Source organism: Pseudochaenichthys georgianus, chromosome 19 (assembly GCF_902827115.2).
Source record: "Pseudochaenichthys georgianus chromosome 19, fPseGeo1.2, whole genome shotgun sequence".
Lineage (NCBI taxonomy): Eukaryota > Metazoa > Chordata > Actinopteri > Perciformes > Channichthyidae > Pseudochaenichthys > Pseudochaenichthys georgianus.
The window spans coordinates 13840694-13862491 of NC_047521.1; the positions used below are offsets into that span (position 1 = coordinate 13840694).

Below are 21798 nucleotides of genomic sequence, written 5' to 3' on the forward strand. Positions count from 1 at the left end.
CATGGACTACAAATGACTACGGACTCTTATATGGAACGCGTCACAGCAAAGAGCATCTTTTAGCCTCTCAGCAGCTAACTCATAGGGAGTTATTGCCGCTACAATTAGTCAACAGAAAACTGGATCGCCGCATCGAAGACGCGACGCAATGGACCGGATCCTAAGCAGACGAAGCCAGGACGTTCGGGAGCACGGAGTTGGAACACTGAGACAGTTTCCCCCTCGGCGAAGTGGAAAGGAAAAGCCACAACTCACCGTGGCCGCAGGCGGAAACTGGTTGACTGGAGCACATCACAGCCAGTTGAGGCGGTGGGCACAATTGCGTTCATTCTGTGTATGTTTTATTTTGGAACACAGTTTGGAAGTGCCGCCGTTAGTCCATTGGGGACTGCTATTTGGCCTGTTTTGTGCGTGCTGGTTATGCCGATATCGGCGAAGGTTTGGATTTCCGGAATTGTTTGTAACGTGCACAGCTGTGATCACTGATCAGGCGCCACGTCTGTGACAAGATTGACATGAGTGAACTGTTGTGTGCATATTGGAACATGCAAAATGAGTGACGACAACGAAAATGAGGATGGAGTGGACAGTGTGTTAAATATTGGAAACAGAACTAGCAAATTTACTTTTCATGGCTCAAGATCCAGAGGAAGCCTTTCAAGAACTGCACCTGCTTATATAAAAGCTCAGGCGGAAGTGGCCGCCCTGATGGTTTTACAAAATCTACTTCAAAAGAAACATGCTTTAGAAAAACAGGAACATGCTTTAGAAAAACAGGAACATGAGCTGAGGAGAAGAAGAGAACAACTGGACCTAGAAGGAGACATCGCCGACACCATGGCTAACATGAAGGTTCTTGCTGCATCAAAGAAATCCAGTGTTCCGAGGAGCTGCACTACAGGATCTGATGGCAAGCAGTCATATTTTGTAAATGAATTTAAGGAAAAGAAAACCCGTCATATCAAAACAGATCCTTTTGTACCCCAGCCACAAGTTATATATACATCTGCACCAATCATTCCAGAGCACAGTGTAGCTAATCTAAAAACATCAACAATAACAACCAAGGACAGAGCTGACACTGAAATCATCACATCTACCATAACACTCGAGTCACAACCTCATCCAGTAGAAAGCACATTTGCAACCATGAAAGCGGGACAAATTAAATACGACATAGAAACAAAGGAAACTAAGATGTACAGAAAAGAACCAGCCTCTTTGCATACAAGTGGCCTTACTGGGGCCGGTGAAGGGGACTGCAAACTCTCAGAGTCAGTGATGGGTGCCAGCAGGACGTCTGTAAGGACAGTGGATATGCTGTGGAAACATCAATTTAAGATGCACTATCCTGAAGGTGGCAGAGACATCCAGAGACTTTCCATGGGGAATCAGCGGTTCCGGGATCCAGTCTTAAAATCTGCCAAACTATTGGAAGGCTCAATCACATTAGATTGGAAAAGGACAAGGAAAAAAGGACTTGTACTTGGGATTCAGATGAAGACAAATAGTGGCTTTCTGAACATACCCCTCAGCCAAGTACGCCTTTTTCATGTGGCAGAGAAACTTTTGCCATGTCTAAATAATTTAAAATGTTTGACCTTGCTCCTTGCCCCCTGCATACAGTGACTATTTTTGCACCCTGCACTCACAATACACACACAGCAGACTTGATTGCTTGTATATTGATATATGAATACTGGATTTAAAACATGATGATCTGCATATCATTAGAATATACAGTGCTTTATTGTAATTGGTTTTGAATAATTATTATAAATTGTTATATAATAATTAGGGGCCGGAATGTAGGAGCCAAAATGCTTGTTTTTGCCTTACTTATTATTTGTATTATTATCTTGTATTTCTGTTTGCATCGCGTTTCATTCTTGTTGTTTATCACTTCCGGCAATGGTCACGTGGGTGTGGTTTATTGGTATTTAGTCACCTGTTGGATGCCGGTTGGGAGGATATGATGTAGGAAGAGGGTGAATTTGCTCCGATACTTTCTGTTGACCGTCAGGTCTGGAGTCGTATATTGTTTGTTTTCGTCTTTATTAAACACCATGGACTACAAATGACTACGGACTCTTATATGGAACGCGTCACAGCAAAGAGCATCTTTTAGCCTCTCAGCAGCTAACTCATAGGGAGTTATTGCCGCTACACTCTGTCTAAAATGGACAATGTTGTTAGGAGATTTAAACTATAGGCTACAGGGATTCTGCACTGCGGTCAACTCCGCCGCCTCTCGATTTTTTTCAAATCAGCTGCTCTTCATTCCTGCTATATTTGACGAGTGATACAAATATGTTTTACCACAAGTTCTTAAGGAAACTGACACTGTTGGACTCGGTTCTAGTTTGACTTCTACCAGAAATAAAGTAGCCTACTTTTACTGTGTAGCCTACTTTGTGAGTAATCCTCTGTCAAAGTCCCCTCCTTAGTAGCCTACATAATGCATGTTTTTCTGCTATCTTTGATGAATGATAAGAATATAATGTTACCATTAGTTCTTAATGAAATTGATACTGTTTGACTTTGTTTTAGTTAGCCTACTACTTACAATACATTGAAGTACTTTTACTGTGTATTTTTTGAGAAATACTCTGTCAAAGTCCCCTGCTGAGAACAAAATCAAGCCACTAAGTTTGATGAGGGAATTATTTTTTGTTGCAATTAGTTCTTCGTGAGGTTGATCCTGTTGGACTCAGTACTAGTGAAACTACCCCCACAAGTACTATGAAGTACTTACTGTGTACTGTTCCAGTACTCCTCTGTCATTGTCCCCTCCTGAGTACAATAATGCATGTTTCTCTGCTATTTTGATTAAGCGTTAAAAAAAACTTTCTTCCTGAGACTGATATTGTTGGACAGAGTATTTTAAGAGGATGGTAGACATGATATCAGCAATACTTCCAGTCAGTACTCCGGCAGCAGCATTTTACACCTTGGAAAGTCTTTAGAGTCTGGCCTGGATAGCTTGTCTGTCCTTCAGCACACTGACACACCCTGTCACTCTTGTTGGCCTCTTATGATGCTGCTGTCTTTTAATATATGATTATTTCTCTGCTCCTAGTTCATTCCTCGCAGATTCTTCCTTCAGTCCCAGTCATTGCATGTCAATCAATAGACCTTCGAAAAATGTGTCCAATTCAACAAAATGTTTTTTTGTGAATGAAGGCCAGAGCTAAATAATAGATTGTTTGATTGTGTAATTACAAGGTGAGAGAAAATAAATCCACATCCTCCTATGAAACGTATTTTATTTACTTTTCCATGTTATACTTATACTTACTTGCATTAGAACATTTGCATGTTGAACTACATGCTGGATATTTTCCCCAGCCTCAAGGAAATACATTAAAATAAATGGATTCATCATTTTAAAAATTGATAAAAATGTATAAATTAATAATGTTGTGTGCACACATTTCAAATTTAAATATAAATTGAAAAATAAGTTTACTTTTGAAATGATTTCTCACAAAAACCTTTCTAAATTATAGTAAATTATTAAAAAAGGGTTTAGTCAATATACGTTTTTCTGCCTAAAATAGTTGAAATTGAACGTAAAACTATATCAAACACCACATGCATGGCAATTAACCCATTTTTGCCCGCTATTTAAATTGACTTTGGTTAGTTAATAAAAATATTGATAATCATATATAATTGATGCAGTCTTTCTGAACACTTTTTTAAAAAAATACTGCAAATGAAGAATATTTAAAATTTTAACTTACGTTGAAAAGATTTGTGAAAGGATACATTCTTCATGGGCTTCAATGGCTCTAGTAAAGGGTGTTTTATGGTTGCTTGTATTATCCTCAGATAGTGGTTTGTTTAAATAACTACTGACATTTTAATAAATATTGCAAAAAAGGGCTCCAAAAAAGGCATATATAACCAGTTAACCAGTGTGTAATTCTTCAAGCACCACAAGATTCAGAGTTTATAAAGTACAATTTATACGCAATTTGTACCGCGTTCACACTGCGGTACTTTTCCCACAAAGGTTCATGCGAACTTAGTTCATGATCGCGTTCACACCAAAAAGAGCCGGTACTAAAAGTAGTTCATGCGAACCTTTTTACTCCCTAGAAAGTCCCTGCTTCGAGCGGCTCTTTTTTGAGAAAAGAGCTATATTCCTGATTGGCTGGGCGAATTGCAAACCACGCCCCGTAAAACTCCCAAAAAGTTTTGTGAAGCCGCCATTTTATTATCCTCGCATTAGCATTATTAGCATTATTAGCATTAGCCCAGCGCAGAAACGCAGAGAGACTAACTTATGGCAACACAAAATAAAACATGGGAGCGGTGGAGATGAGGAGGTGTCGGCGTTCTGGCGATTTACTCGGAAGGCTTCAGTAGAAGCTGCTGGGACTCCCAGCAGCTTCTACTGAAGCCAGTCCCCAATTCCGGGGACTTCCGGCCGGGGACTTTGGGCGGCAGTATACGCCGTGAAGTGGGTTGCGGCCTGCCAGTAAACCCAAAGCAGAAGAAGAAGAAGTGACGTCAGCGGCTTCATTTGCCTAATCCACCCCCAGGGACTTTTTCTGGTGTGAACGCGATCTGTACTTAGTTAATGCGAACTCTTTAGTTCGCATGAACTAAGTTCGCATGAACCTTTGTGGGAAAAGTACCGCAGTGTGAACGCGGCTATTGGTGAGAAAAATAATAATATAATAATGCGTGGCCACGAGTTAATAATGCGTGGCCACAAATTAGTTATTATGTTCCCACACATTAGTAATTCGTGGGAACACAATAATTATTACGCAATAACTAAATCCCGATAGCAGGCTTGGAATTTCGTCATTTTAGGGGCAAGGCCATTTGGCCTTCCCGTTCACATTTTTTTTAAGGGCACAAAGGCCACATGACAGGGCACAAAGGTTGTTTGGTTAAATTACGCTGGTCAATCAACATGACTGAAAAGTGTAGCACTAACGTCAACACCAGTCGTTTTACAAACGGCTGAATAGCAATAGTGTTTCTTAAACGTATACGTTAAGTTCAGCCATAAACCACATAAGTCAGTCAGGGGTAGACAGTAAGGGTAACATTGTATTGTCACTGGCTCCACCATTGTAACCACTGGCCCGGAGCATTCGTCCACCAACAAAGAATCGACTAATAATGAAGAAAATTAACACATTTGTTGCAATAGTAATGTATGCACTAACTACATTACTACTTTACTACAACATTTTAATCATCAGTTCTTCCTCATTTTCCTCAATTGTTCATATTTGGTTTATTAAAATAATGATATTGTGGTCATTGTTAAAAAATGTCTGCTATTATTATGAGTATTATTATTTGTATAATGCACTTTCTGCCTTCCTGTCATTAGGAGTTAGACATGTAATGGCTATATGTAATAGATTTGATTAGAACCTTCATTATCCTAAACTGCTGGGACATTTCGCCAATACCTTTATATTGTCTACTCTTCACTTACTTGTCAGCATAGGTCGGCATTGATGTACAGAGCCGACAGAAGACCTTGTTTATACTGGCATCATATTGAGAGGTGCAGTGACGCGTCCTGAAACCAGGAAGTAAGCTGCTGGTTCCCTCCACAGAAAGCAACGGCATTTCTCCACAGGGTTTTGGAAAATAGCTGGAAATAAGGTCTGTGGAAAACAAACCTGTTTGATAAATGCACGTTTTGTTCAGCCGGATAATCTCCACATGTCTACCCTACTTTTATAATTGTCGAATCATAAATCTAATCGATAGATTACAAAAGGGTTTTAGGACGCGGCACTGCAGCCAACTCCCTGTCTCTCCTTTAACTCCTCCGGTGACTTTCTTTTATTAGAAGATTGTTTTTTGCACGGCGCTTGGCCGGTTACCGCTCGTATTAAAAACATTTTGGCGAATGGTTAGGTGGCGCGATAGTCTGTAGTGAAGAAGGAGCGCCCTCCCGCTCACCGGAGCCTGCTCGCGCTGTGCTCCGCAGCAAACAGCTGTTTGCTTTTCCCCCCAACAACGACTCACGAAACGCTATGTTGTAGCGTTGATAAACGAAACAATTTAACTAATGGCGCATTTCCACTGCAGCGGGTAGCCCCGTTTAAGCGTCCTGGACCGTCCTCAAGCGGCCAGGCCAGTTTTTGGTGGCATTTCCATATAGCCTAGTACCGGCTAGCGGGTACTTTTTCTCTCTTTTTCCGGCCCCATAAAATCGTGGTTCTATCAGACCAGGCCAGGGCTGTGACGTCAACACTCGACTGCTGATTGGTCAGAGAGAATCGTCACAAGATCGCGCGCGAGATCATCCCTCGCGTCACATATATATCAAGAAGCAAGCTTGCAGCATTTTGTAAACGGAGGAGCTACAAAAATGGCAACGTCGAAGAAAAGCACACCGTGGTCGACCGAGGAGGTGACGACGTTCCTACATCTCATTGGGGATGATACAATCCAGCGGGAGCTCGACGGAACAACGCGAAATGTGAAAGTGTTCCAGGATGTCTCTGCACAGATGTCCGAGCGCGGATTTTCGAGGACTTTCCTGCGATGTAGGGAAAACGGAACGGCTTTACTGGAGTCCCTGCAAGGTACGCTCACTTCTAACAAAGAAGTCTATTTTATCCTTACATTAATGTTCGACAACCCGTGCTTTTATGGAGCCCCAAAGAGCTACATAGCTAGCTAAGGCAGATAGCCTAGGCAGATAGCCTTAGCTAGAGCTATTGTTTGCTAACACCATATGTGCCATTGTTTACGTTCAGTTTTTCTTTTCTATAGTTGCTGTTGCTATTTAGTATTGTGCTGCAGTAGTTTGTGGAATTAACAAGTCATTTTGCTGTTCTAGATGATTACATTGGGACTCGTGAGGAGGAACATTCCCGAACAACGGGTGATGGCAGTGTTCCGTCCACATCGTCAGTGAATCCAGAACGGACCCCAGCCGAAGAATCGACACCGACTCAACCACCAACACCGAGTGCCATCACGACACCGCAGCGTGTGGTTCTAGGTAAGAAATAGAAATGGCAAAACGACTGGAATTGTTTTTTTGTTTTTTTAAACCGTGGATCATCCATCGTCAGTAATTAAAATAAGCTATATCACGGTGTGGAAATGCTCTGTTACAAGTAAAGTCTTAGCTAGTAAGCAGCTAGTACAGTTGTGTGTGACATCCTATCATATACATATATTTATATTCATTATCAACAGGCTGGACATAATGTAATTCACTTTCACAATCATTGTAAACATCTAGGGCCAGAACTTTCTTTAGTTCACCTTACTGTTGTTCTGTTTATACATGTTATTCTTATATCCTTGTGTGACCTGTACCTGTACTGTGTGTTTTCCTTATTGCTAATTATTATCTTATTGTCACCCAGGCAAGAGGAAACGAGGAGGAGAGGATCGGGCCCAACAGGAACGGCACCATGACTGGGCAGCGTCTCCTCCATGATACTTCAAAAAACCTTAATAGTTATTGTACATATTATATATTTTTTATCTAGTTAATTTTTAAATGCAACATTTGTACTTCCTTGTTTATTTATTTTCTTTAAAATGTTCATTTTATATTTACAATTCCATGTATATTTATGCTGGCTGCAATTAAGTTTTACATTTTTTATTTGTATTGTTTAATGGCATGCCTTTGATACAACATTTGTATTTTTATACTGCCATCAATAAAGTACTTCTTTGACTTATCTTATCTCTTGTTGATAATGAATGGCACCCAACATAAAAAAATCATAAACATACATGAATTTATAAAGCAATAACAAACACCATCAGTTAGGAAAAAGCCCCTTACTTTTAAGAGATTTAAAGCAAGAAATTGAGTTTGCTAGCTTGAGGTCCTACTCTAAAACATTATTACATGTTTATTTTGTAATGGTATTAAGAATACATGATAAATACATGTAGAAATTGCTCAATTGTAATACCCTCGTTCTACTACACTCAAACAACACATTCCTTATATATTTTAAAGACCAAAATAAACCTATAACCCATTCAAGCAAGCTTTTAACATGTCTAGAAGAAAGATTGAGGTTATATTTAATATATTATTTTATGTTGTGGATACTTTAGTCTCCATCCATGTTTACAATTGTCCACACTATTTTACACTTGCATTTATGAATATAGTTTTGCTGTGTTTTACACTTTAGTATTTATGTTTATAGTCAGCTTTGATATTTGCTTAATTGATTAGAAAGATTTTCTTTCCATGATCTGATATTTCCTCAAATGTTATTATGGGGCAGTACTTACTGGTGCTTGAATTTCAAATATTCAATTCAGATAATATTTGTTTAAAACATTTGACAAACACATGTATATGAAAAAAAAAGAAGGATTTATTTATGTTCAATACAATGAATACAATGCAATGCTTGCTGTGATCACTTTCCTTCTTGCTGTGATAACAAGCCACACACCAAGAAACAAGTAAACGATCGCTTCCACATCCTCCATTGTTGTGTGTGTTTTGTGAGTTGTGTCGCATTGAAGATGACGCCACTGCAGTTTTACCCAGCGTCGCTCCGCCCAAAAAGCTGATCGCCCCGCCTACACTGCGTTGCTACCCCAGGTCCTAAAGTGTAATGGAAATGCGCCACGGCCTCGGACGGCCAGCGAGGCAGCCCGAGGCCTGAGCGAGGACGCTTAGGGACGCTTAAACGGGGCTACCCCGTTGCAGTGGAAATGCGCCATAAGTTGCTAGTCAAAATACCAATACCACAGGACATTTTGTTTTACTTTTGACAGGGGCACAAAGGCCACTTTGGCCGTGAATTGCATTTTTTTTAACAGGGCATCACGGCCAAGGTGCGGGGCAACGACGGCCATGGCCGTCGTGGCCGTCGTGAAATTCCCACCCTGCCCGATAGTCTATAGAAACTGATGACTGAGTGACAACCATAGACTGTATAAAGGTGACAACACTAGCTAAACTCTGTACCGTAGGCTACGGCTATTATCGCGAAGCATGAATCATTTTGATTTGATTTGGGTATAAATTATAATGATATTCTGCAATCCCTTGCAGTTAAGCACAGTGTCATCCTTAGCAAAAGGCACTTGATTCGGCTGCTGAAAATGCACGGTTTGAAACGTAGTTGAGTAAAGTTATAACGATATTGGCAGATTCGGATTTCACGGATCAATAACTCGTGAACAAAACGTTATTCAGACACAAATGACGTCTCCCAAGTACCGTGGTAAGGTTGACAACGAGCTACAATCACATGTTGATAAAAAAAAGCCAATATGCGCCGTCCTCGCTCCGAGCTGGACACATTACATTGGTCTCTATCTGCAGCCGGAGAAGAAACGAGTGCTCAGGGACCGTCTGCAAAGTGCAACTCCGAAAAAAGTGAATATAATAATATTCAATCACTTCACTATTCTACAGTATATTACTACCAAACTCATTACAGAGAGTTTGGAAGAATATGGTTAGGAATAATTTTGGTGAATATGTATACTGTATAATAGTCGTTATTGAAGATGATGCCATATTTATTGAAGATTTTACACTATAAATATTCACCAAAATTATTCAAAAGCACATTCTTCCAAACTCTCTGCTGTAGTATGAGCAACATGAGACTATTGATGTATGTAGTGAGTTTGGTAGAAATATACTGTATAATAGTGAAGTGATTGAATATTATTTTATTCTCTTTTTTCGGAGTTGCACTTTGCAGACGGTCCCTGAGCACTCATTTCTTCTCCGGCTGCAGATAGAGACCAATGTAATGTCTCCAGTTTGGAGGCAGTGTTTCCCCTAGGATGGAGTCATAGCAGCGGTGCTAAGGCACGTGGGCCCAGTATAATGTGAGAGCGCGGAGCGCATGGAATTTTTTAGTGTGTGAGCGTGCGAAGTGCGCCACGCCAATTTGTTTCTATGTGTCAGCACAAGAAAGGCTCTTGAGGCCTAGTACCAGGGCCGGTTCTAGCTAATTTGCTGCCCTAGATTTTATATGTAAAGAATAAATGAAACATTTCTACAAAAGGCAAATACACTACAAAAAACAGAAACTTGTTGACATAGGTCATATCCGTCAAAATGGCTTCAAATGTATTCAGTATTGTATGAGCTTGTTCTAATTGGGGGGTGGACGTCACATCCTCTAGGGGGGTCCGGGGGTATGCCCCCCCGGGAAGATTTTTTTTTTTTTTTTTTAACATTTTAAAGTAAAATGCTTCAATCTGGTGCACTTTGAGCACACAATTACTAGAGACCTGATCTAGGGGTTACAACTCTAAAACACCCATATGAAAAAGATCGGTTTACATTTTAATAATCAAATAAGTATGTGTAACCTACCATAGCCAATAACAAATACATGTCACTTATTTTATTTTTGTTGTTCATTCATATCTTATTTGACCTAGTTAACATTTATTTATGCATATTTTTGTATCTCTCCAACTTTAAACGATATTTTTGGTTTATAGTATACATTGGAATGATTTCAAACCTGTTTTTATTTATCCTAATAATTATAAAGGAGTGCCTTGGTGTGTTTACATAATTTGTGGTCAAAACGTTTGAGACCCACTGAGATAACTTAGACTGAAATGAACTATCTAAACACTCAGAGTCCCTTACCTCACTGAACCTCTCAGTCTGACAGGAGAGCTCTCCTCCACCCTGGTTGGAGAAACATCTACTTCTTATATCCGTTAGCGCAGCTAGCACCAGATTCTAATAACAACAGCGCCGGTACCGGTGCGCCCTCTCTCTCTCGCTCGCACTTTGGCTGTGAGCTGCAGGCGCCTGATAAGCCAACATCCCCCACTTTCATCACTTACAGCGCCTATCGTACAGGGCAAATGGAAAGTGTAACCGGGGTGAAAAGGGTGTTACATTTACTTAATTATGAATGTTGTTACATCAAGGCCGAAAATTAGGATGAGCGCCAACGGTCAAAACATTTGTTTTTCCTCCCAGAGCTGTCAGCGCAGCGCCTCCACAGATCTGGTGCCCTATACCAAAAATCGGCCCTGCCTAGTACAAACAGTGGCAATTTCTCAACATTTAGCAAAAATACACCCTTACTGAACATACAGTAACAAAAATACTACAAATCCACATAACAAACAATGAAAAATGAAAAAGGGTCGCCACTTATTATTATTTTAATTTAAAAAAAAAAAAGATTTTTTATTTTTTATTTTTTTTTGGGTACCTAGCTGGCGCCCCCTAGCAGCGGCGCGCATATTTCAGCAGCGGCGCTTCGCCGCCACTATTTGTATATAGGGGAAACACTGGGAGGACAGCACGTATTGGCTTTTTTTAATCAAAATGTGATTGTAGTTCGTTGTCAACCTTACCACGGTACTTAGGAGACGTCATTTGTGTCTGAACAACGTTTTGTTCATGAGTTATTGATCCGTGAAATCTGAATCTGCCAATATCGTTCCAACTTTACTCGACTTGTTGTCACTCAGTCATCAGTTTCTAAAGACTATCTGGATTTAGTTATTGCGTAATAATTATTGTGTTCCCACGAATTACTAATGCGTGGGAACATAATAACTAATTTGTGGCCACCAGAGGCGGCGCTAGGGGATGGCTACTTGGGCTCAAGCCCCGGATGTTTTCTGAAAAGCCCCGGATATTTCACTTAAACATTTAAAAAAAAAAAAAAATTAAAACGTCTCGGGATTAATGTGCAGTACTGGAGTCCACCAGAGAGGCAGCCACTGTGGGACATTAGCCTGCGTACTGCGTAGCCTGCCCTGAAGAAGAAGTGATCCTTCCTAGTGCCTGACGAGTTTTAAGCTAATAGCCTCTTCAGTTATGGATATTAGAAAGTTATTGTCATCGAAGCAGCCGGCGCCACAAGCTGCAGTAGCAGCAGCAGCAGCAGCAGCTGACAACAATGTCATCACCAGCAGTGAAGAAATGGATGATGTTTCAGGTTTGTTAATCTAATGGTGATATCTGCACTGAGTAAGAAGTGAAAAAGAGTGATGTAACGTTAATGTTATAGCTAGTAAACATGGAGTAACCACACTAAGTATACCCTTATATGTTAGTATGTATACAGAAGATGACTACAAATTATCCTAAGATGTAACGTTACCCCTTCATACCTCAGTCTACTTTTAAGACACTAAAATAACGTATTCCAATTTGTATTTTGTTTTCGCACGTGGAATTATACCGGCTCTCGTTTCAGTACACATAACAACAGAACTGACAGGCAACCCTCTGAATCAGACTCCGATTGGCTGTGACTGCATCCACTCAGAGTGTCCGATTCAGAAACGTGACTCTTACACTCTTTACGTCACAAACAAAGATGGTGGATGAGAATAGATCTATAAAACGATAAGCAATGCGCCAGAATCAAGGTGAGACTATCCGCATCCTTTAAAACTCTACGCACATTCGTTTCACCTTAATAAGTAAACGACTATTTGAGTGAGTTAAGGCATTAGTTTGCTTCATTAAAGGGTGTTAATGAGTGTTCTCCAGTGCCTTTTGTCCGCTTTAAGGTGTTATTAAGGTAGGGTTAATGTTGCTCTCAAAGTGCACCAGAGTGATGCTTTCAACTTCAATATTTAAAAAAAAATCTTCCCGGGGGAGCAAGCCCCCGGACCCCCCGAGAGGAGGCGACGACCCCCCTAAAGGATGTTCTGTCCACCCCCGACTTATAAAAAATAGCACTGACTCGACTCCTCGGTCCTCCGGTAGTGACCCGGAAATGAATTTCAGTGCGCCATGTTGAAGGACATCTCATTTCTCTAAATGCACTTCGAGGACCGAGCGTCGAGGAGGCTCTCTGGAGGAGCTATAACCGAGGATACACTGATGGGTCCTCCACGGTCCTCCACGGCTCCTTCATGGATGCATTTCCGGCAACAGAGATGTTTCAAAGAGTCGTGACGCACGGCCGGACTTATCTCAGCCAATGACAGCTCTGCATGCATCCCCTGGATATTATTGTATTAACTGCTTTCATCTCGACGCGATGTTTACAGTGAGAACAGCTGTGAGGTCCGTGCAGAAAGCAGAGCAGTGTGTATAATATATATCACTCAGTATAACAGGCCTACATTACTCTCTGTATTTGCTGTAGTTTAGTAGATATCTACAAACAAAGAGTCGATATTTTTCTAAAACCATTTAGTGCTTCACAATAAAATACACAACGGCTGTAGCCTGTTTTAGGAGCTGTATGTGCGTGTGTGTGGTGTAGGTGTGTGCATAGATGCAGCGGACAGACAGGTCTCAGTTGGTTTGGTGTTCTCTGCTTACTTTTAATACAACTTTTGGACCGTAATTTATTTCCCTCATTGTAGCGACCAGAGGGGAGAGGGGGGGATATATCCAGTCTCTGATAGTGCTACGTTATGAGTGCTCTGTTTGATTCTGAAATTGTATATATTTATATAAATATATACATATATGTGTGTGTGCGTGTCCGCATCTGTAGCCTGTTATTGTCTCATTATACCGCACTGTGAATGAATCAAAGTAAATATATAAGTCATCATGAACACATCTGTCCATCAGACAGAGGGCTGCTGTGCCTTCTGTCATCATTAATGGACGTCTCTTTAAAATGACCGCTCAGAGGAGAGGAGTTCTCATTTCTCTAACCCAGAGCTATTTAATAGAAGAGTTACGACACCGGAAGTCCAAAAACGGTTATCGTCACGTGGTTCATGTAGACGAGGGATCGTTCCCCGGAAGTTCATGGCGGGCAATGTGATTGCATTGATAACAGGAGATAGAACTACGATTTTTGTTAATTATTAGTGAATAAAGGTTTTGATTTGCAATATTTATACAACAAATCGATGTGTATGTATTTACATCAATATGTTTTCAAAAATAAAATCGAATTTGCTAATATTAAGTGATAATATTAGGATTAGTGTGAACTAAAGCAAATACATGGAATTCAATAAACATTGAATAGCATATCATGCAGTTTGTCGGTGCCTTTTCCTCCGTGTTGTCCTGGTTTGCTGTGCTGCCTCCTAGTCGCCACCATGGTTTGCTGTGCTGCCTGGGGATGCTCAAATCTCTCAGAGAAAGGAGTACGAATGTACGGCTTCCCCACTGACACAGAGCGGAGGAAAAAATGGCTGGCTCAAGTCAGCAGGAGCAATTTCACGACCAACAGCAACAAAATATGTGATTTATATACAAACACTGCATTTGCACTTTTTCACAAAACGAAAACCACACCATTGGGAAAGCTTAATGTTTTGTTTAATACAAAAAAACAGGGAAAGGCTTGAAAAACACAGAGTTGAGACTCAGGGTGCAGGGTGAGGGTCTCAGTGCAGGTATTCAGGCTCCATTGAACCCCCCTCTGGTTCTTGTGCTGAGAGAGGGAGCAACAGACAGGAGAAAGGGTTATACACACCTATATAGCACACCTATTGCCTTGGGGAGATAACGTGTTTACTTATATAAAACAGTAGTATTAAACGTACCTTGTGTTTTCACTCTCACTTAAGTCCCTCTCCCTTTGCCATCAATCCAGAATCAGCTGGGCTGCAACATTATACAGACAGGTAATAATCAACAGAATCACAAGGACACAATATGGCTCTGCTAAAAACACTCACTCTTACACGCACCAAAGTTATATTTATCTAATATTTAACTCCCTCCACCCCCGCATACAATCCCGTTTAGAAGCCCCTCTTCTCCAATTCAACATGTTGGACGAAATGACATAGAGAGAACGGAATTTACAATTAAAAGGCTGTTCAACGTGTGTTGCTAACTTGCTTCGGTATGCTAGCTTAATCTGTTATCTGTAAACGTTCCCTAAATCTACTAATTTAGGGATAATCCACTGACATCCTTTAATACACATGTTCATTTGAATCAGATGTACTGATAATATCCGCAATATACATCTTTAAATTTCTTCTTACCTTTAAAAGTCCGTCACGGACGGTCTATTATGCTGCAACTCCACAGCTCTGCCAGCCTTGGCGCTAACTTCCGGGGAACGATTGACAGGATCCACGATCCGCCATTGCTGTAAAAAAGTGGTCCATTGGAGTGAACGGAGATGTCGTAACTCTTCTATTAAATGGCTCTGCTCTAACCGCCTGCTGCTTCCCCTCCTCTTTCCTTGGTTCCCCTCCTCGGCTCCTCCGCTCGCATCTCCTGTGGGCGGGACTAAGTATCGAGGATAGGAGTCGAGGAGGGGAGTTCGAGAAATGAGAAAGGGCCTAGGGCTGTACCCGAATATTCGTTCGTTGGAGTACTATTCGGGTTTCAATTTCGTTATTCGGAAATTCGTTTTGTTTGTTTTTTCATTTTTTCCCCCGGTTTTTTTTTCAAATTCAATTTATTGAAATCTCCAATATCAACGTAAGAACTTGTGCCTCTTCGAGGGGTGCTAACACTTAACCATAAACGTTATCGTTTACTTTCTCCGTCTGTAGATATTACTTTTCTCCGTTAATCTCCGTCACGTTGTTTCCAAAGCAACAACAACTTCCTGTCAACAGCGCTACCTCTCCTTCAAAATAAAAGCATGTCCACAAATAGGAAGCCAAGCCAAATTACACTTAAGACATATACAACTGCAACGAAAGTAACAAACACAATGCGATATCGTTTTCAATTTCAAAGAACACAAATTGGGTTACATTAACAAATAACTATAAAACAACAATACTGTAGAATAACAAAATGAATGCCGTGAATACACCGAAACACACGTGTTGAAGTGGTTCGCTGCTGATTACTATTGAATTGTGTTACTCCAGTAAGATGGAAATATAATACTTTGTTTATTCATGTTATGTTAAGCTGTTGTTGTTCATTGCATTATTACTAGACTAGTTAGTCTTAAGGCTAGAATTCTGCACTAAGCCACATTTTTATTTTATTTTATTATTTGTGACTGAATGTGAACTTGTGAAGCTCGTCAAGCTACCTCTTTCCAGTAGAGTTATTTTTGTTTTGTTACTGCACTATCTGCACTCAATTTGTTTACATGGTTATTTTGTGGTGGACCACTGATAAGCTTTATTTTGTTTTGATCCAATGCTGCACAACTGAACTGATCCAATACTGCTGTGAAAAAAAGAAGCTATATCCACAGAGCTGCCAAGTCTCACCCTTTGAGAGTGAGAGTCACGCAATTTAACCTCTTCACACGCCACACTTGCCATTTCACACGCTTTCCCCCCCCCCTCTCACTACTTTATAATTATTTTTTTATTTAATGATATATTTCCATAACTTGTTGCTTGAGGTTTGCCGTAGTTCGAGTCAGGGATAGGGTGAGCCCGCCCTATTCTGCCCCCGATTGGCTGACCGAGAAAGGCACCGTATACAAACCAATCAGAGGCAGCTTAGGGCGCGTCATTGCGTCTGGTCTCTATCCTATGAAGAACCCATTTTCATCTGAAGCGGGAGGTCAAACGGTAGGTAATCACTTCATTTTAATTTTACAAACGCATTATTTTTATTGTTATGAAGTCAACGGTGAGTCTGACTACGTGAGCGTTACACAAGCTGCTGGTGAGCAGTGTGGCAGGTTGCTGCGGTGGGTTTAACAACAAACAACCGTGAGTTATAGCCGTGTTAGTTAAATCATCACGCGTGTGTGAGCTAATGGATGCTTGCTATGAGCTAAGGGAATTTACAGTACTGTACCTGTGTTGTTTGCATTTCTGTATAATAAAATATTCAATCAATCAAACAGTAACATGAGATCTTTTAAGACTGGATCATTCATTCCTTAACTGTACTTCGATTTCTGTCTGATGTTTGTCTGTTAGTTTGAAAGTCTGAAAGATGTCTGATAAGAAGAAGAAGAAGAAGCAGCAAAGAGATCTGCTGTCATTCTGGGCAGTGGAGGGTCAACCACCCCCTGCCAAACTTGCCAGGTCAGAGGAAACAGTGGAGGAGGCTTTGGATCTCTCAGTGAATGACAGAGCGGAGGAAAAGGAGTGTCCAGAGGGCACAGAGAATGAGACTGCAGAGGAGACAGAAGATGATGATGATGTAGAAGAGATTAAGGCTCCAGAGGACACAGAGGATGAGACAGAAGAGCCAGCAGAGGAAACGGTGGAGATGAGAGTAGAAACAGGGAAAAAGCAGAGTGTTAAGAGTGGAGCAGCCACCTACAGGTGCACTTTTAAAAGGGAGTGGACAGCAGAATGGCCATTCATCACTATAGGCACCACCACCTCCTACTATTGGTGCTCTATATGCAGACATGAGAACAGCTGTGCCCATCAAGGAAAGGCAGATGTCATCAGGCATATGAAAAGCAAAGGGCATCGTGCCAAAGAACAGGCAATACAGTCAACAACCACGATTGCACCTTATTATGCGCCAGTCTCTGTTGGTGGCATGACAGCACAAGAGGCCAAGGTATATATTATGAACAGTGGCAGTGGCTGAATTGCACTTGTAGGTTATATCAGCATAAATAATAGTAAATGAAACAAACTGTCACAAATACCTTGTCTAACATGTTAATTTGGACTCTTTTTATTTATGTTTATTGTTGTATGTAATTGTGTATTTCTAGGGACCTTGAGTCGGCAATAAATGCATTTATTCAATCCAAAAACACTTAATGTTTTATGGAATGTTTTTACATGATTTGCTCTTTGATGACCCCCTTTCTGTTGCAGACAAGGAGAGCTGAGGTAAAGGTGGCAGTGTCAATGGTCGAACACAATGTGCCGTTTGCAGTAGCAGATCACTTCAGCCCATTGCTAAAAGAATGCTTCAAAGATTCCCCTACTGCACAGAACTACAAGTGCGCCCGCACAAAAACATCGTGCATAATAAATGAAGCAGTGGCCCCACATTTTAGAAAGGAACTGGTCATGAAGATGAGGACCAATCCTTTCACATTAATCACAGATGGATCAAATGATACAGGTCATTACACTTTCCACACTTTCCAGCACCCATTTTAGATATATTATTAACCATAGAACACACACACAATTTCAGTCTGATGTGTACCTTAATCTGACATATATGTACCATATCGTTGCAGGAAGAGAGAAGATGAACCCACTCACTGTGCGGGTATATGACAGTTCCACCAGTAAAGTTGTCCACAGGTTTCTGGATATGTGCCCCACCAGCGGGCCAAGCTGCGGCACAGCTGAAGTGATATACCAGAAGATGGACGAGGCCTTGCAAAAAAACGCCATACCATGGAGAAACTGTGTGAGTCTGTCTGTTGATAATGCACCTGTCAATACAGGAGCAAGAAATTCCATCGCATCCAGAATTCTTAAAGAACATGGCAGCATCTACATCCATGGGTGCCCCTGTCACGTCATCCACAACACTGCCAAACAGGCTGGCCTGGGCTTTTTGGAGGTGAGTTGAATCATGTATGATTTCTATGACCAACCATATCCGTTAGGCCTAATGTCAAGTCTAACAGGTTGTTTGTTATGCTGTGGTGTCATGTGATTATAAATCATCATGTATTGCAGGTGTGTGGATTTGATCCAGAGGATCTGACTGGATGTGGGATACTGGTTTAAAGGAAGCACCAATCATAAAGGTTACCTGACAGGTATGTGCAGTCCAAATGAAATGCAGAAGAGTTAAATTAAATTGAAATTAAGATGTTCCATTCTTGTCATAGAATTCTGTGAGCTCCATGGAAGCGAGTATTTAGAAATACTTATGCACGTTTCCATTCGATGGTTGAGCCTGGAGAGGTGTTTGACTCGTATCCTGCAGCAGTATGAGCCACTGGCCAGCTACTTCAAGTCATCAGGTAGGCATTATATTTCAATGATCCAAATGAACGAACGATTATTATAACAGACTGAAAAGTAAATGTATGTAGTATGCACAACCTGTGTTTTTTGTATTTACAGATGAGAAACAACCAAGGTTCAGGAGGCTGTTGGAAGCATTCTCTAGCCCAATGACAGAGGTGTACCTGCTGTTCTATCAAGCAACGTTGCCAGTCTTCTCCACCTTCAACCTCCTCCTCCAGAGAGAGAAGTCCTCCATCTTCCTTCTACATGATGAGGTAAATTGGGAAGGTTGGGATACAGCATGCTAGTAATACAGTATGCTAGTAATAATGTACTATGTTTGTTCCTTTTTTCATTAGCACTCTACTTCTAGGTTACATTTAATTTTGAAAATCTTTTCTGAAATACAAATTTGTAGATACGGAGTTTCCTCCGCAAGTTGCTTTCAAAGTTTCTGAAGCCCGCAGCACCAGGAATTGCATGACATCCTCTATAAGGACCCATCAAACCAACTGCCAGGTAATCTTCCAAGTTTCACATCAGCAGTTGCACGTACACTATCCACTCACTGATCTCACTCACATCGTACTGTTGGTGTTTGTTAGAGGGCTGCTTGTGCAGACAAGTTATGAGTTTGATCATCTCATCTCATCACACACGACCACAATGGAAACAAGTCCACAGGACTTTCCTATGTTATCCTTTTAGCCCAAATGAGTGACTGTACCTTGTGTCACTGATGTGATGAAGATACTTAAAGGGGTGCTTTCAAGTTAGCTATTGTGGTTGTTGATGATTGCTAAAGTGACTCAACACCGGTCTTATTCCCAGTCTCATACTGACATGTTGGTGTTGGGAATGAGAACATATTGCATCAATCTTTCTCCAGAATCGCATACAGCACCTTAATGAGGTGACGTTGTTGATTTATTGTGTCTCTCGTAGGAGAAAAGCTGGTGATCGGCTTCACTACTCGAGGTACACTCAACAGGCTCCTTGATGCAGGAGACATTACACCGCAGCAAATGCAGAGGTTCCAGCAGGCAGCAGTGGCGTTTCTGGTGAGGGCTGTGGAGTATGCCATGAAGAAACTCCCCATGAGAGAGCCCCTCATAAAACATGCCATGTTTCTGGATGTCCAGCAGAGGGTAGAGTGTGGAGTGGAAGACGCCTTGTACCTTGTCGACAGGTTAGTTGGGGTATCAAGTCAAGTACATTTATCTATAGTGCCAAATCACAACACAAGTTATCTCAATATACTTAATAAGTAGAGCAGGTTAAAGACTATTGGCACATTTTCTTAATAGATTGTAAAGTTTAATGACCACATCTGAAAAACAACCTGTTTCAGCTACATTACTTTACCAGATCAGTGCACATTGTGTTCTTTTTAGGTTTCCTGAACTTCTCCCATACAACGGACCTGATGAGCGTGACAAACTGGGTGAGGAGTTTCTGGACTACCAATCCATGGACATTGCCATGCCCGAAGACCCAGCCACGTTCGACATAGAGAACTTTTGGGGGAACATGGCATCAATGAAGAATAAGGTAAGAATTATTCTGCACCCTTTGAAATACCCATTGACGTAATCAACTTAATTCTATACAAAAATACTTGAGAGTAATTAGGCTTCCTACATTTTTCAAAGGTGACCGGGATGAGCAGATTTGGGAGGCTCTCTCGTATTGCCAAGTTGGTGTTGGTACTTCCGCATTCAAATGCTGATGCTGAACGATTGTTCTCTGTGGTGGGACTGAACAAAACCAAAACCCGAAACAGTTTGGCTCTTGATGGAACTCTATGATCCATCATGACTGTGAAGATGGCAAACCTTGAGCCACAGTGTTTCAAATGGGAGCCCCCTCCCTCTGTCATCAAGGCATCAAAATCAGCCACAAACACCTACAACATGAGACATGTCATGTAAAAGAAAAAAACATAAACAAAGACATGCACTTTATTTTTTTATAATATATATTATATCAATATATTATTCAGGTTCTAATGTTGTTACACTTAAAGAAAGAATGCACTAAAGGAAAAGGCTGCTATTGGTTCTTAAAAGGCTGCTATTGTTTCATTATATTGACATTTTATAAATAAATGTATTTTATTTGTTAAACTTGTTCTTGTTACAATTGTTTTCATTTCTACTTGTGCTGGTCAATTATTAACACTATATAAGCATGAGAAGGCCGACAGTGCAGGGAGAGCAGCTGGCATGGGGGTGAAGACATCACAACAGTCTTAATGTTAATTTAAATTGAGATATTCCTCTAAATCGACGTTAAAAAAGGCCAAAAAAAATCGCCGTCGAACACATCAACCCCAAAAGTCTCACTCCTACTTTTTACTGAAACTTGGCAGCCCTGGATTATCCATGTTGGGTACTGTCATTTAAATAAAAAAAATAACCTTAAGGGACCCAAGCAACACACTCTCACTCCATAATCGTCCAGGAGCGACGTTTGGTCAGTGTCCGTGGCGTGCAGTTGTGACGCTCCTAGGCTCCTTCAGCTTCATAAAGGGACGCAAATAGCTTTCAACTGATTGCAATGTATTCCCATCTGCGGCGGGATTTGACGCTCATGGAAGCACGGCATTCGTTTGTGTCGGCTGCCCTTAAAGGCAATGTGAGCGTCCATTCTCATTGGATAACGGAGAATTGTACGCCCGGAAGTAAGTATTCCCCTTACTGTCGATTGATTTTACAGTGATATCTGCACTACTCATCGACTAAAAAACACCAGATTATCCTTGTTAATTACACAACATTGATTGGTTTAAATTGTGTGCAATGCAATTGTATTTTCCCCTTCGATTCGGAGAAACAAATATTTATTTATTTATTCGGAGTAAAGGATGGCAGAAGACACTACACTACCCACCCCAGCTATCGTTTGGACTACACCATGTGCTCTGTTTGACAAACCCGTGATAGTCCTCAAGCTCTGTGATTGGAGAGTGTACTCCGAGGGTTACGCCGAGCCTCGAACAGCACTTGAAATGGGATGGAACCACGGCAGACTGTCCAAAACTGGATTTGAATGGGTCCACCC

At 41.0% G+C, this 21798-nt stretch overlaps 1 long non-coding RNA gene across 1 annotated transcript; it reads right to left on the reverse strand.

Annotated features, from left to right (window-relative positions):
* Nucleotides 1-14210: 14210 nt before the first annotated feature.
* On the reverse strand, nt 14211-15066 carry LOC139435835 (uncharacterized). Its single transcript, XR_011645037.1, has 3 exons — nt 14905-15066; nt 14455-14515; nt 14211-14342 (listed from the first exon to the last, which is right to left on the reverse strand). It is a non-coding gene; the product is annotated as an uncharacterized lncRNA (long non-coding RNA).
* Nucleotides 15067-21798: the final 6732 nt, after the last annotated feature.